This window comes from Peromyscus eremicus, chromosome 12 (assembly GCF_949786415.1).
Source record: "Peromyscus eremicus chromosome 12, PerEre_H2_v1, whole genome shotgun sequence".
Lineage (NCBI taxonomy): Eukaryota > Metazoa > Chordata > Mammalia > Rodentia > Cricetidae > Peromyscus > Peromyscus eremicus.
In genome coordinates this window covers 65,183,710-65,198,002 of record NC_081428.1, presented here as the reverse complement: position 1 = coordinate 65,198,002, position 14,293 = coordinate 65,183,710, and positions in this window count along the sequence as shown.

Here is a 14,293-nt window from a genome sequence, read left to right as displayed (position 1 = left end):
GGGAGGAGTGGAGCAGAGAAAAGGAAGATCACCAAGGAAGCATTTATTAGACACTCCCAGAACCCGAGGTGTCTGCCCTGGGCAGGGTATTGGTGGAACCTGTTGTGGAAGATTAGTTATAGATGTGTTACATTTGTTTATGCTGTGGAACATTTGTTTAATGATGCTAAGTTGTGTTGCGGTCTTTTATGTTGCATTTGTTTAACTCTGTGAAGCTGTGTTACTTTGCCTGTCTAAAACACCTGATGGTCTAATAAAGAGCTGAACAGCCTATAGTGAGGCAGGAGAAAGGATAGACTGGGCTGGCAGGCAGAGGAGGAGAGGAGGACGCTGGGGGCCAGCCACCCAGCTACACAGCCAGTCACAGAGTAAGAAGTGAAGAAAGGTATATAGAATAGAGAAAAATAAAAGTCCAGAGACAAAAGTTAGATGAGACAATTTAAGTTAAGAAAAGCTGGCTAGAAACAAGCTAAGCTAAGGCTGGGTAATCATAAGTAAGAATATGTTTCCGTGTGATTTATTTGGGAGCTGGGTGGTGGTCCACCAAAAGAGCAAAGAATAAAAAACAGCCAACTACAGGAGCCAGCCTCCGTGACATGGCCAACGGCTGGAAGCAGCAGGGTGCAATCCTGCCTCCACCTCCAAGACTTCATAGCTGCTGCATTCTGGCAGCTGCATCTAGCTTTGGGAGCTGCTAGAAATGGGTTTGGAGTCACACTGCTCCTGTGGTTCCCACTGGTGACCATTTTCTGTGGACTTGCTCTGCAAGGGACTGCTACCCAGAAGCCCAGAGAGCTTCCTGGGGGCTAGTAGACTGTAAAGTCAAGCTGTAAAGGCTCTTGACTAGGATCCTGATGCTTTCAAGAGCTCAAGCTTATTCTATTGAAGTATTCTGTGTGGCAATTGGTTTAAAGTTATCTAACCTATTTAAGGTTGTCAGTCCCAGGTATTCAACAAAGCACCTCCCATTTGAACATCTTATGATGTCTACCTACTCCATTCATGGAGGGAGGGCAAAAGAAGAACCCAGTGGGAAACAGGAGCATCTCCATGGACTGCTTCAATATCTCCAGAGAATAGGAGACTAATTGGAACACAGAGAGACACCACATGTACCCAGGAAGGTCAGTGTAAGGATGTGGTAAGAAGGCTGTGTCTGCTAGCCAAACCTGTTGGCATCTTGTTTTCAGGCTTCTAACATTTTGAAGTATGAGAAAAATATATTTACGTCATTCAAACCACATTTGGTGGCAGGACCTGGCAGAGTACCGTCTGGTATTAAATACCTCATACACTGTAGTCACCAAAGATAACACTTCTCAACATCCACACCCCCATCCCTTGTTAGTAACAAAATCCAGGTTGTTTCATTGTTTGTCTTCATTTATTTTTTTTTTTTGAGGAGGCATAACAAGAGCATGGTATTAGCCATATCCCACGATTAGTTGAAGACAGCTTTGAAGATGCTATTCTTTATTGTCTCAGCATCTCTCGAAAGTGGCCAGCTCAGGCTACAGATATCCAGGAGGAGGATGTGGATGCGTGGGTTAAGCTGAGAAGGTACTGCTTTCCTGGTAGAAGATGGATAGAGATGGTACACATACATCCCTAACTCTGTCTTCTAATCTATGTATTGCTTGTTTGCAAAAATCCAGCTTTATATTCTATCAGGCAAATAATCTCAGGGGACTCCAGTGGGCCTTTCTTTCCAGCAGTTTCCATGTGTACTCTTGGAGTCAGTCTCAATGGCCTAGCTATTAACATATGCCTAAGACCATGCTCCAGAAGTAGAGACCAGAGGTAGGAAACACCAACTGAGAGATTAGAGCAATGTGCCTACCCTTATGATGTGAAGATAATGTCAGCCTTAACCCAGGGCTTCATGGACTGTAAGTATGTTGCATGGTGGAGGTTGTGTCATTGTCTAAAGGGAAAGGTATTGAAGAAACAGAAATGACTACAGCTTCACCTACAACTGCCTGGCTCACACAGCTCCTTCAGCTTAGCTGATTTCCCATGGTTCCCCTGATCATTCTACTGCCATCAATTCTAAACTGTTCTCTCCCTGACACCACCTGACTTTCTCTGCCACAGCACTTTTCTGTTGGATGTCAGAGCCTCTTTGCCTCACTTAATTCCCAATTAGACTATACCAAAGCTACCAGGACAGACGTCTCGATGATCTCATTCTCTGTTGCAACTCTACTCTCTACCAGAGTATCTAATACACAAAACACTTGATAAATGTTTGCTGAAGGACTGAAAACACACTGTAAGTATGCATCTCAGAAGAAAAAGGCAATTGAAAATGTTTTCAAGCACATAAACATGAACACTTGGGACAATGTACACACTAGTCTCTTCCCTACGCCCAAATCTTCATTAACTTCAATATTCAAGGACTGAGACATTGATCAGAATATAGAACATTCATGGGACTACATTTACTAATATATTTTCTTAAATATCAGTAATGATGACTACTGTACTTCTTCCCCCTTCTGCAGATAAGCATGGTTTTTCTCTTTGATACAGCTGTAAGCAGGTGTTTTTTTTTTCTTTCTACCTTCTGAAATCTGTATCTGAATCATCATTTACCATTACAGATATTTTGCCTTGAAGATTCTTTCCCAGAAAACTGATCTAGGATTGGGAAGGAGGTGTGGAGCCATACACCCACTCCAGGGTTAGTCTGGACCACTCACTCTAGTACTACTGACTACTGATTGGGAAAGCATGGCCTTGAGTCCTTCCTGCTAGTCTTACCTCTCTGTTTTCTCTGTGGAATGTCTATGGGTACAGGTGATGGTAACAGAAGATTTGGGCTCTTCATTTTAAGATATAGATGAATCATCATGAAGGTGGCCACCCCACAAACACAATCTCATCTCTCTGCTTCCCAAGTGGCACTGGCCCACAGATCATAAGGCATTTTTTTTTTTATTCTCTCCAAAGTCCCCAAGCCACATGAGTGAGATTCCTTTCTAAATGCAAAGCTCTACCCAGGATGAGCTGAGTAAAGGGAGGTTATCCAGCCTTTCTCTCTCTGGCTACTGACTTGCTTCAGTGTTGTGTAGGTAGTACCAAGTATAGTACTTTGAGAACCAGGATTCCTCTTATGGTACCAAGTGGAGTACTATGAGAACCAGGATTCCTTATAGTATCAATTATAGTACTATAATAGTCAAGGTTTTTCTCACTGAACTCTAGAGAGCACCATGGGGCTCACATAGTCTGCTCAGAGGTGACAGGAATGAATGGGGCAGATGTTTCATATTTTTAATCTTTGAATTTTTTATTAGTATCTTAGTTAGAGTTACTATTACTGTGATGAAACACCTTGACCCAAAAGCAAGTTGGGGAGGAAAGGGTTTATTTGGCTTATACTTCCACATTGTTGTTTATCACTGAAGGAAGTTAGGACAGGAAATCAAACAGGACAGGATCCTGAAGGCAGGAGCTAAGGCAGAGCCATGGAGAAGTGCTGCTTACTGGCTTTCCTCCCCTGGCTTGCTCAGTCTGCTTTCTTATAGACTCAGGACCACTAGTCCAGAGATGTCACCACTCACAACGGGCTCGGTTCTTCCCCTTCAATCTAAGAAAACGTCTTACAGACTTGCATAGGGACTGATCTTATGGAGGCCATTTTTCAATTGAGGTTTCCTCTTCAGATGACTTTAGTTTGTGCCAAGTTGGCATAAAACTATCCAGCACAGTAAGGTCTTAGCAAAACTCCATCCAACAACTTCTGGTCCATATTTGAGAAGCATTATGTGCTTTTAAGCATCCTAATCTCTATGAATTAAATTAATTGAACTGACATTTACTCAGAACATCCAATGAACCAAGCCATAGAGGACTTGAGGGTGGATGCAAAGTGGTTTGTCCAAGAGCCCAACCGTGTCTCAGCTGGAGACAGACACACACTTAGGGCATGTGCTGCTTGGGAAAGCTGCAGCTCGCTCAGGCAGTACCGCCTTGCCTCACGCAATCCTGCAAATCTTTTAAGGCCAATGCAAACCTTACCTTCTCTAGAAATCATTAAGGGCTCTGTTCAAAGCAAATCTCGTTTTATCTCTCTCACAGTCCGGGTTATATATTAACTAATATTTCCCTCCACATGCCTTTTGCCATCTTATTTCATATTCTTCTGTTTATTACTGTGTGTGCACGGTGTGTGTCTGTTCACCACGTGTGCATGGGCATGCATGTCAAATGTGTGGAAGGCAGAGGAGTTTGTCCTCTCCTTCCACCTTTACACAAGTTCTGGGAATTAAACTCAGGACACCAGGCTCCCGCCACAAGGGCCTTTACCCACTGAGCCATCTTTCCTGCCCTTGATTTTATATTCTTGAAGAGCAGAGGCTCTTCTTAGCCATCACTGAATTCTCCAGGTTGGCCACCATAGTGTTTTTCATGTAGCAAACACTGAGTATTTGTTGAATTGAAATAAAACTCGCAACACTAATCAGACTAGTTCTTGAGGAGTTTTCCCAGCCTCTGTGATGTAGACAGAAAACGGGATGGATGCAATCCATTTCCAGTGAATAGTCTTAATCTGGGGCAAGAAATCACTTGTTGGGACTTGAAGTGCTTGGAGGTTTTAACTTAGATACCATGAGAATCAACGCATGTTGTTTTCATAGGACATCGGGAGATTTTTTGTCGTCATTTGTTGTCATGAAGCTTGGATGGAGACAGACTCTGATTTATCCTGTGACGTTAATGAACATGGCTTTTCTGCCAGTGCTTAGCAAGTGCCTGTGTTTAGAAAGGAAGGAGGGGTTGCAACACATGAGAAACACATCTCAAGGTGATGGGTAATAGACTCGCTAATAGAGGTAGGAATGGAGGTAACAAAAAGCAAAGATGGATGTAGGAGGTGGGCAAGGCCAAACTGGACTGAGATGAGGACCCCAGCACAAACAGGAAATTGCAGCAAGCCACTGCGAGTTCATGAGAGCCTGGTCTTGCTCAGAGGTACAGCTGAGCCAACTGTGGCCCTGGAGGGTCACCTCTGGGAGCCTGAATTTACTGTGAGGAAAAGAGACCGAGAATGATCCTGGAAGATCTTTTAAAAAAAAGCCATTAATATTTTCAAGTAAAAACAATTTCTGGAAACTGATAAGGTGTCAAATGCATGAGAAGGAAGATCTTGAGCAAAGAAGATAGGTGATTTGGGGCCACTGGGTGTGTCAGGGAGAGGAGATGAGGGCAAAGAGTAAGATGGAGGGAGACGGGACAGGAAGAGAGACTGCATTTGTGGAGCTGTGAGGAGGTTACCTTGGGAAGCGTTTTCATTGACAGCAGCTCATTCTGTTCCGAGTTTCCTGTGGGCTCTGTTTCCATCACCATTGCTGACTATAATAATGAGGCCTAATTTCACATGCTCACCCGTGCCTCAGGCCCCGCAGACAAACAGAAATGACGAAGATGTTGCTTCTCGGAAAAACCCTTTGTGATTTTAATTTTTCACACACTCATGAAATATAACTGAAAGAGTTGGTGATGAAGATAATTTGGTATTGTTATTCACTACGGTGCTGAGTTTGACAAGGCGTTCCTTACAATTCAGAGACATCTTAGGTGTGAAGGATTTCTTCAGTGCTCTGCCGTACTTTCCATTCAGTGGCTGGAGAAGAGTTCACATGGGCCCGAGCCAAAGGCTCTTGATCTTTTGTACAGAAAAATGGATTTATGGTGTGAAATGATACCCGAGGAACTGGTACCTTCTAACAACACACAGTAGGGACTGATAGCTCCTCACAGTATAATGTAAATTTCACCTTTTTTGGTTGCAGACAGAGCTAGCTTGCTAAGAATACATAAAGGAGGGTTCATTTAAGGTAACACTTTTGGGTGTGTTTCATTTCAGCCTGTTTCTTAGTTTTCAGAAAGCAAAACTATCAAGATACACAAATAACGAGGTTATTTAAGTCAGCAGTAAGAAACCCCAGATGCGTTTCATTTGGGAATTAGGATTTTTTTTTTAAAGCATGCAGTTAGAATCTGTGCTAGTCTATTGTGTTGGGAAACTAAGATTCTAATTACTAAATCCAGAGCAGAAACTAACTGTAGTGGTATTGCTCTGCCCATGACCTTGAGCTATATGGCCTGAAGGAGGCGGTGCTTCTTGCCTTTGTACATGACTTCTTAAAAGGAAAGGGAGAGGGGGGAGAAAGGTCACACCCCCTTCTCCCTGCTGCCTGCTTGCTGGTCTGATGGAACGTCCAGGTGGATTCGCTCCTGGTTAGGTTAGAGGACAACTTGAGCTGTCTACTCTATTCTGTATTCATGAGTGTGTTTCCTCAATTTACCCTAATAAATTTCCCTAATCCCCTTTAAACAGACTCCCGTGGATTTATCACATTAACTAACTTGAAAAGATTGCTGTTCCACAATTTACTACCCACCAAAAACAAGGTTGGAGACTCATATTACCTGGAACACAAGTTGAACTGATAATATTCAGTCAACTATGATCCTGGGAAGTGTGAACAGATATGGTTTTGCCACTGACAATTCCCTATCTAGAAACCACAAGTTTACTGCACCAAATGGCCTCTCCCTGGGCCCCTACCTTCCTCCTCCTGGGTAGCCAATGGGTGATAGAACTCTGCGACTCAGACAGGAACCAAGTCAGGCACATTTGGACTTGAGCATGTTAATATTCTGGAGTTCGTTACTGTTCATCTTCATCTTTCTCTATTCCAAAGTCAGTATGCTTTCTTTTTCTCTTCCACAGAGATCCAAGCTTGATTTGGATTAAAACTGTTCTGTGAGCCATGAGAATTAGTATTTCCAGACAGAATATAACACTTTCCACTGATTAACAGTCTCAAGTCTTGCTCCTTTTAGGCTTGAGCAAAGCTATTCCTTTTATAAAAATGGCAAGCGTTAGAATCCATTTTCTTACAATTCTTCTGAGAGCACCCTTTTCCTCCATACTGAATATTCACAATTTTCCTGCCAGGACCAATTATTTTACTTGATCTTATCATCTGAAATTTCAATTACTACAGCACAAAGGACTCAGGTGAACTAACTTCTACACCTCAGATTGTTCTCACTTCCTGCAGCATAGGCCTGTCAGAAAGCACATGCTTCATTCAAGACACTCTAGTAACTTTTTCTCATGCCAGCATAAATTAAAGACTTGTTCAGTCAAGGCCACGTTCTTCCTCTATGCCTTCAGTGGCCCACAGTTGGGTCTAAAGGAGATTTGCCTCACAGGTGTGAGGGGTGGGGACTAAGTGGACTGTCATGAATGTCTGCTGCTCTCGTGCTGTGTACTCTACCTTCTGCCCCTGGTTTTCCCAAGTGACTGCTCTGCCACAGAAATAATGTGGACTCCTTCCTGGACCCTGTGTCGGAAGTGAGACACAGCACTTTGGGTCCACAGGTCCTGGCTGGTGACTGAAATACAGAATTGCTGTCCCCACGACTTTCATTCTTCTGAAGAACTTCCCAGCAAGGGCAAATTCAGTACATTTTTACATTCTAAAGGCACAAAATTGGGGGTCTATTTTTTCCCTCTTCATGAAGGAAAATTCAGGAGGGAGCTGCTTCGTGGTGCTTTTATCTACATGTTTCACTCTGTCGCCTATCAGCCCTCCCCTCGCCAAGGATACAAACACTATTATTAGGAAAGAAGCTGTCCTTAAAAATTCTGAACTAAATTGTCACGGTGTCAGTGCCTTCCTAAAATACCTACGTTTATACCCAAAGACAAATGCTACTCTCAGCCTTTATCGGAGAGGCCTTCTTTTGCAGTGAGCATCAGTGAATACAGAAGCCCATGGCTGAGTAGGAAACTCAGGTGCTAGGAATAAGTGACCTGATATTGAGTGCTTAGCCCTGAATAAGACACTTATACCATCTCCTTTAAAGAACATTGATGAGGAGGGCTTGGAAAGAAGGTAAGAGCCACAGGATAGGCGGAAAGGATACAACTTCTCTGCTCTGAGCATGGCACACAGTCAATGCAATCATGATCTCATAGCAGCTGAAGTTACTGGCACTGGACCCTCACAAGACACTCAGTCACAGATGCGTGAGGAGCTCACTTCGCTATGCCCTCTCCTTTCTCTATGAACCAGTGCCTCCTGATAGATTTTCAGAGACAGGGAGTCATTGCCCTCCATTGCCTAGTTTCTGGTGAGCCCACCAGCTTCTAATGGGTAGAGCATAGACACACGAACCATTCTGGTTAAACTCGGCGAGTCACAACACAAAAAGACATGAATATGGGAGAGTATTGGTGGAATTATTTAGGCCACTCCACGTAGTTAAAAGGAGATTTATTTAATGGCGTAACTTACAAATTAAGGGATAGGTAGGTCGCGGGGTCTGGGGAAGGTGTATCACAGTCCAGCGGTGTTCTCTGGAGCTCTCCTCTGTCTACCTCCACCATCCAGCGTCCTGGAACCAAGAGAGCGTTCGCCGATCCGGATCTCGGGTCCCCAGGCGCCTCCCTTGGCCCCGCCTTGTAGGCGTGACAGTTGCCGAAGTCTCAATGGGGGTTGGAACTTCCAGAACAAAGCTGGAATGGCTACCCACTACATCTCCCCCTTTTTGTCTAAATAAGAAGGTTCTAACCTAATACAAGACTATATACAAAGGAATGGTTATCAAATATTGTCCAGGAATAATGAGGGATAATGACCTAGATAAGATGGAACTACAACCAATGCAAACAATATCAAGCAAGAAACACATATTAAAATCCAGAGAAGTATAGAGCATAGATAAATGGCATGTTACAAAGATCATTCCAAAAGGTGTCCTACCCTAAAGAACCTGAATCTAATACTTAATATGTTCTATCTACTAAGTTGTAACTATAACTGCTAGTCTTCAATCCCATCAAAGACCTGAGAAGGAATATAATGGTACCTGAGAAATGGTAGATGGATGCAAGCAACTTTCGGGAATCTTGCGAGAGTAGACCGAGACAGCTGGCAGCCTGGACAATCAGCTAATGTTTCTCAGCATTGTTGGTGCATTCAAATTGGCTACAGGCCTAAAGTATCTGACAGACCATTTTCAGAAGCAGGAATTCTGAAAGACCATCTTACCCTGTCTTGGCAGAGTACAGTGGTCGCTTTCCTTGTGTCCCGCTTGTCCAGAAAGGATAGCATTGCATTTGTACTGTCAGCTGTCGAGGCAAGGGCAGTTCTTTGCCCAGTAGGCCATTTTGTGCCAAGAAGACAAACTTCCAAATGGAAATGTCTAGAAGCCCAACATTCTCTCGGGATCAAATTGGTGCAGCCAGGAGCAATTGTGTCTCGCATCAACAGAATTCTAAGTTATTTAAATGCCATATTCTCTAGGTCTATGAAGTGTTTGAAGATTACCTGTCCATCTGACCTATGTATCTGTAAATCTGTATAACCTGACTAACGTAACTATAGAGATGACAAGCATAGGTGACTATAAATCTACAAGTCTTATCTACTGAAATAACCTAAGGACTAAGGCTTCACGTAAACAAGGTAGACAGTCTATAAGCAAGTGTATGGTAAAGAACGATGACTTCAAAGTTGTGACAATACACAAGATGTTATAACAGAGGTAGGAGTGTATAGTGTGATATACAATATGACAATAATCTTAAATATATATCAATATTTATAACAGAGGTAGGAGTATGTAGTGGGATATGCAATATGACAATAATCTTAAATATATATCAATATACCGAATATCCTAAACAGAAGTAGAACATACATAAAGTATGACAGATATAAATTTACATTTGTATCAATATACAAACATTTCAAATAAGAGTAGAAATATATGTACATTATACCAAGTATAGTTCTGTATTTGTATCAATATACAAATTATCTTAAACAGGAATATAAAAATAGTTTACATTTGTATCAACATATAAGAATCCATAACAGTGTAAATTACAGTGCAAATTATTTAAGGCTGCTATTTTACTAAATTTGTTTACTAGTATACACAATAATCTACCATAATGTCTTATACGTATCCATTCCATTTCTTCTTTTCCTTTTTTTTTTTTTTTTTTTGGGAGTACTGAGTTTAATATTTCCTTCCACCCCCAACCCTGTAACCATCATCCATAACCCTGAGAATTATGAAACCTAAGGGAGAAGGGGCGTTGTTTTCTTAGGATTGCTTCCTGCTGTTTAGGGGGTGATGTTATCTCTGTTGGGTACTGTGAGAAAGCGCAGATAGTTAAATTTCAGTTAGACTAACTGTAGGTTCTGCAGCAAGTCTTAGAGTAATGGGTAAGATTGTCTGAAATTCTGGTAAGAAGTGTAGTATGATGATGATTACCATGGCATCATTCTGGATTGGGTAGAGTTGTTGTTGGGGCCCCATCTTCCTTCTGGAGACTTCTGAGATTGCTATTAGAAAAACTTATTTGTTATCAAAATGGAAGATTTGGATTTAAAGAGGACATAGCATGTAAGAAAGGATTCTGAGAAATCAAGAGTAAGCATGGAGAGAATTAGAATCTAGAAGACAATGGTCCCTTTTTATTGGTTTCCTTCTGTCCCACACCAGAGGGCTCTTCTGATATGGTACTGAAGAATCTCTCAAACTTTTCTTTTAGCAATGTGCTTGGGTTTAGAGAAGGAGTGAGCCAATTCCATCTCCAAAGCCAGCTTGGCTTATAATTGAATTGGGACCACAACTTTTCTATATTAATAGAGAGATAGATGTTAGACAGTGAGATTTTACCGTGTGTAGATTGGTACCAATAGATTCTTTCTTTCTGCTGTAAACATCCGGATATCCAAGGCCTTATGATTTTTGGAAGATGGGTATTTCCATTATCCTGGAAAGACAAAAACAGAACCCTACCCCAACCTTGATTGTTAAATTTTTCTTACAACTTGTAGAGATGTCACATTGGTGGATGATCTTTTACTTCACCTCATCAAGGGGTTTTTCCTGTTCAAATCGAATTTTTATTAATTTTGTTGGTATCCATAGCTTTTCTTCTCCTGCAGAAACAAAGGCAAAACCCCTTCCCCAACGTAGAACATATCCAGGTTTCCATTCTGAGGTCAGCACATCCTTGAAATAAACCGGTTGGTTTAGCTCGGGAGTTTTGTCTGTCGTCCAATGTCTCTCTGCAGCTGTTGTTCCTTTCTCATCAGCATTGAGAAAATTCAAGGTTAATAAAGCACTATGCAATCTATTTCTAGGAGTCATTGTTACCTGTTGCTGTTTATTTAGCATATCCTTTAAAGTTCAATGGGATCTTTCTATGACTGCTTGGCCTGTGGGATTGTGTGGTATACCTGTAACATGCTTTATATTGTAATAAGCAAAGAATTGTCTCATTTTATTGGAGACATATGCTGGAGCATTGTCTGTCTTAATTTGTACAGGTATCCCCATGATGGCCATAACTTCTAATAGGTGTGTAATCACAGAATCAGCCTTTTCAGAACTCATAGGAGTTGCCCATTGAAATCCTGAATAGGTGTCAATGGTATGATGTACATACTTTAATCTTCCAAATTCTGCAAAATGAAACACATCCATCTGCCAAATTTCATTTCTTTGTATACCTTTTGGATTGCTCCCTGCAGGTAATGGAAGTTGGTTATAGATGGAACAAGTAGGACATTTTTTCACAATATCCTTAGCCTGTTGCCAAGTGATGGAGAAATCCTTCTTCAAACCTTTGCTATTTGTGTGGTATTTCTTATGAAATTCTGAAGCTTCTAGCACATTACCTATTAGTAACTGATCAATCTCATCATTACCTTGTGCTAGAGGTCCTGGCAGACCTGTATGGGATCTGATATGTGTTATATATATAGGATGTTCCCTTTTTCTGATGATTTCCTGCAATTGTATGAATAATGAAGTTAATTCTGTATTATCAGGAATAAATTCAGCAGTTTCAATATGTAAAACAACTCTCTCTGCATATTGAGAGTCAGTGACTATATTGAGGGGTTCTGTGAAGTCCATCAGTACCATAAGAATGGCATACAGTTCTGCCTTTTGTACAGAGCTGTATGGACTTTGTACCACTTTACTTAAGTCTCCTGATTTATATCCTGCTTTCCCTGATTTATTTGCATCAGTATAGAATGTGAGGACTCCAGAAATTGGCTTTTGTCATACAATGTGAGGAAGGACCCATTCGGTTTTCTTTATAAATTCTATTCTCTTGCTTTTGGGATAGTGGTTGTTAATCTCTCCCAAAAAGTTACTGCAGGCTCTCTGCCAGTATTCATTATCTTTCCATAGTGATGAAATTTCTTCATTAGTTAAAGGTACTACAATTTCTGCTGGGTCCATTCCTGTCAACTGGCGAAGTCTTAGTTTACCTTTTTGAATCAAATCAGAGATCTTTTCTATATAAGTCTTTAATTTCTTATTTGGTTTACGTGGTAGGAATATCCATTCCAATATAATATCTTCCCTCTGCATCAAAATACCTGTTGGGGAATGTCTGGAGGGGAATATGACAAGAATGCATTTAAGTTCTGGATCCACACGATCCACATGTGCTTCTTGAATTGTCTTTTCTACTAGAGCCAATTCCTTCTCAGCTTCGGCTGATAATTCTCTTGGACTATTTAATTCTTTGTCCCCTTCTAGAGTATTAGCCAAATTTTGTAGTCCATCTTTGGGTATTCCCATGATACCCAGTAAGTTGGAAATGCTTCCTAATAACTTTTGAAAATCATTAAGAGTCTTCAATCGATCTCTCCTTAGCTGTACCTTTTGGGGTCTAATTTTTTGTAGCTCTATCTTATATCCTAAGTAGTTAATAGAATCTCCTCTTTGTATTTTTTCAGGAGCAAGTTGCAGTCCCCAGTGAGGCAAAACTTTTTTTACTTCTTCAAACATGCTTTCTAATGTATCTAACTTTGGATCAGCTAATAGGATATCATCCATATAGTGATAAATTATGGATTGTGGAAACTTTACACGAATTATCTCCAATGGTTTCTGCACAAAGTATTGGCACAAAGTAGGGCTGTTTAACATTCCCTGTGGGAGGACCTTCCAGTCTACCTTTTGGGATTTGCCCCACGTTGGGCGCCAGATATTGGTGGAATTATTTAGGCCACTCCACGTAGTTAAAAGGAGATTTATTTAATGGCGTAACTTACAAATTAAGGGATAGGTAGGTCGCGGGGTCTGGGGAAGGTGTATCACAGTCCAGCGGTGTTCTCTGGAGCTCTCCTCTGTCTACCTCCACCATCCAGCGTCCTGGAACCAAGAGAGCGTTCGCCGATCCGGATCTCGGGTCCCCAGGCGCCTCCCTTGGCCCCGCCTTGTAGGCGTGACAGTTGCCGAAGTCTCAATGGGGGTTGGAACTTCCAGAACAAAGCTGGAATGGCTACCCACTACAGGAGAGGGATTTAGAAGGATGGGGGGGGGCAAGGGGTTGACAGAGATGGGAAATAAGAGAGGTTGCTGTGTGTGTGATATTAAAAAAAAACATACAGAGTACAAAAATCATCAAAGGGCAAGTTAAATAAATAAACAAAACCTTCATCTGGAAGCTAGTTCTATCATCCCCCAACTGTCAAATCAGAGTTGGTATAGTATGTGTGTGGAATGCCTCCCCAAAGCCCACTGCTTGGAGTCTTAGCACCCAGCCCAGAGCACTGTTGGAAAGTTTGGGAACTGTTCGGGCAGAGGATCCTTGAAAGGAAGGTTAAGTCACCGGAAGCAAGACCTTGCAGGAGGAGACGGTGAGATCCAAGCCCCTTTGTGCTACATTTACTCCCTGGCTACCATGAAGTGAGCAGACTTTTGGTCATGTGATTCTAGCTAGCTGGGTGTACCAAGTAATTATGGGAACAAAGCATTAGAGCCAGTGGCCATAGACAGAAACCCTCAAAGCCTGAGCCAGAACAAATCTTCCCCCTAGAAGTTAGTCATCACAGGTGTTTGGTCACAGTGATGGGACACTGACACAACAGTTCTCAATTTTCTCTACAAATTTTATTTTTTAAGGTGGGAGCAAGGTTTTAAAAAAACAGTTCAGTTTGACTGTAATGGTCACAATGTAACTATTTTCAGATTCCACATATCACACATACATCCTTGACTACTTACAAGAATCTTCTCTCCCAGAATTTTGGTGCCTGTATCCATCCATTTTGGCAAATTCTCTTCCATCCATCACAGAGGTGGACATGCTTAGGGCCTCAAATGATGGAGGTCACAGAGGAGAAATAGTCCCGATTAGTAATATCAGCTGTATTATCTGACCCCAACTGAGGCTTGTGACGAAACCAGACAAGATTATCAATGAAGGCACCAAGGGTATCCA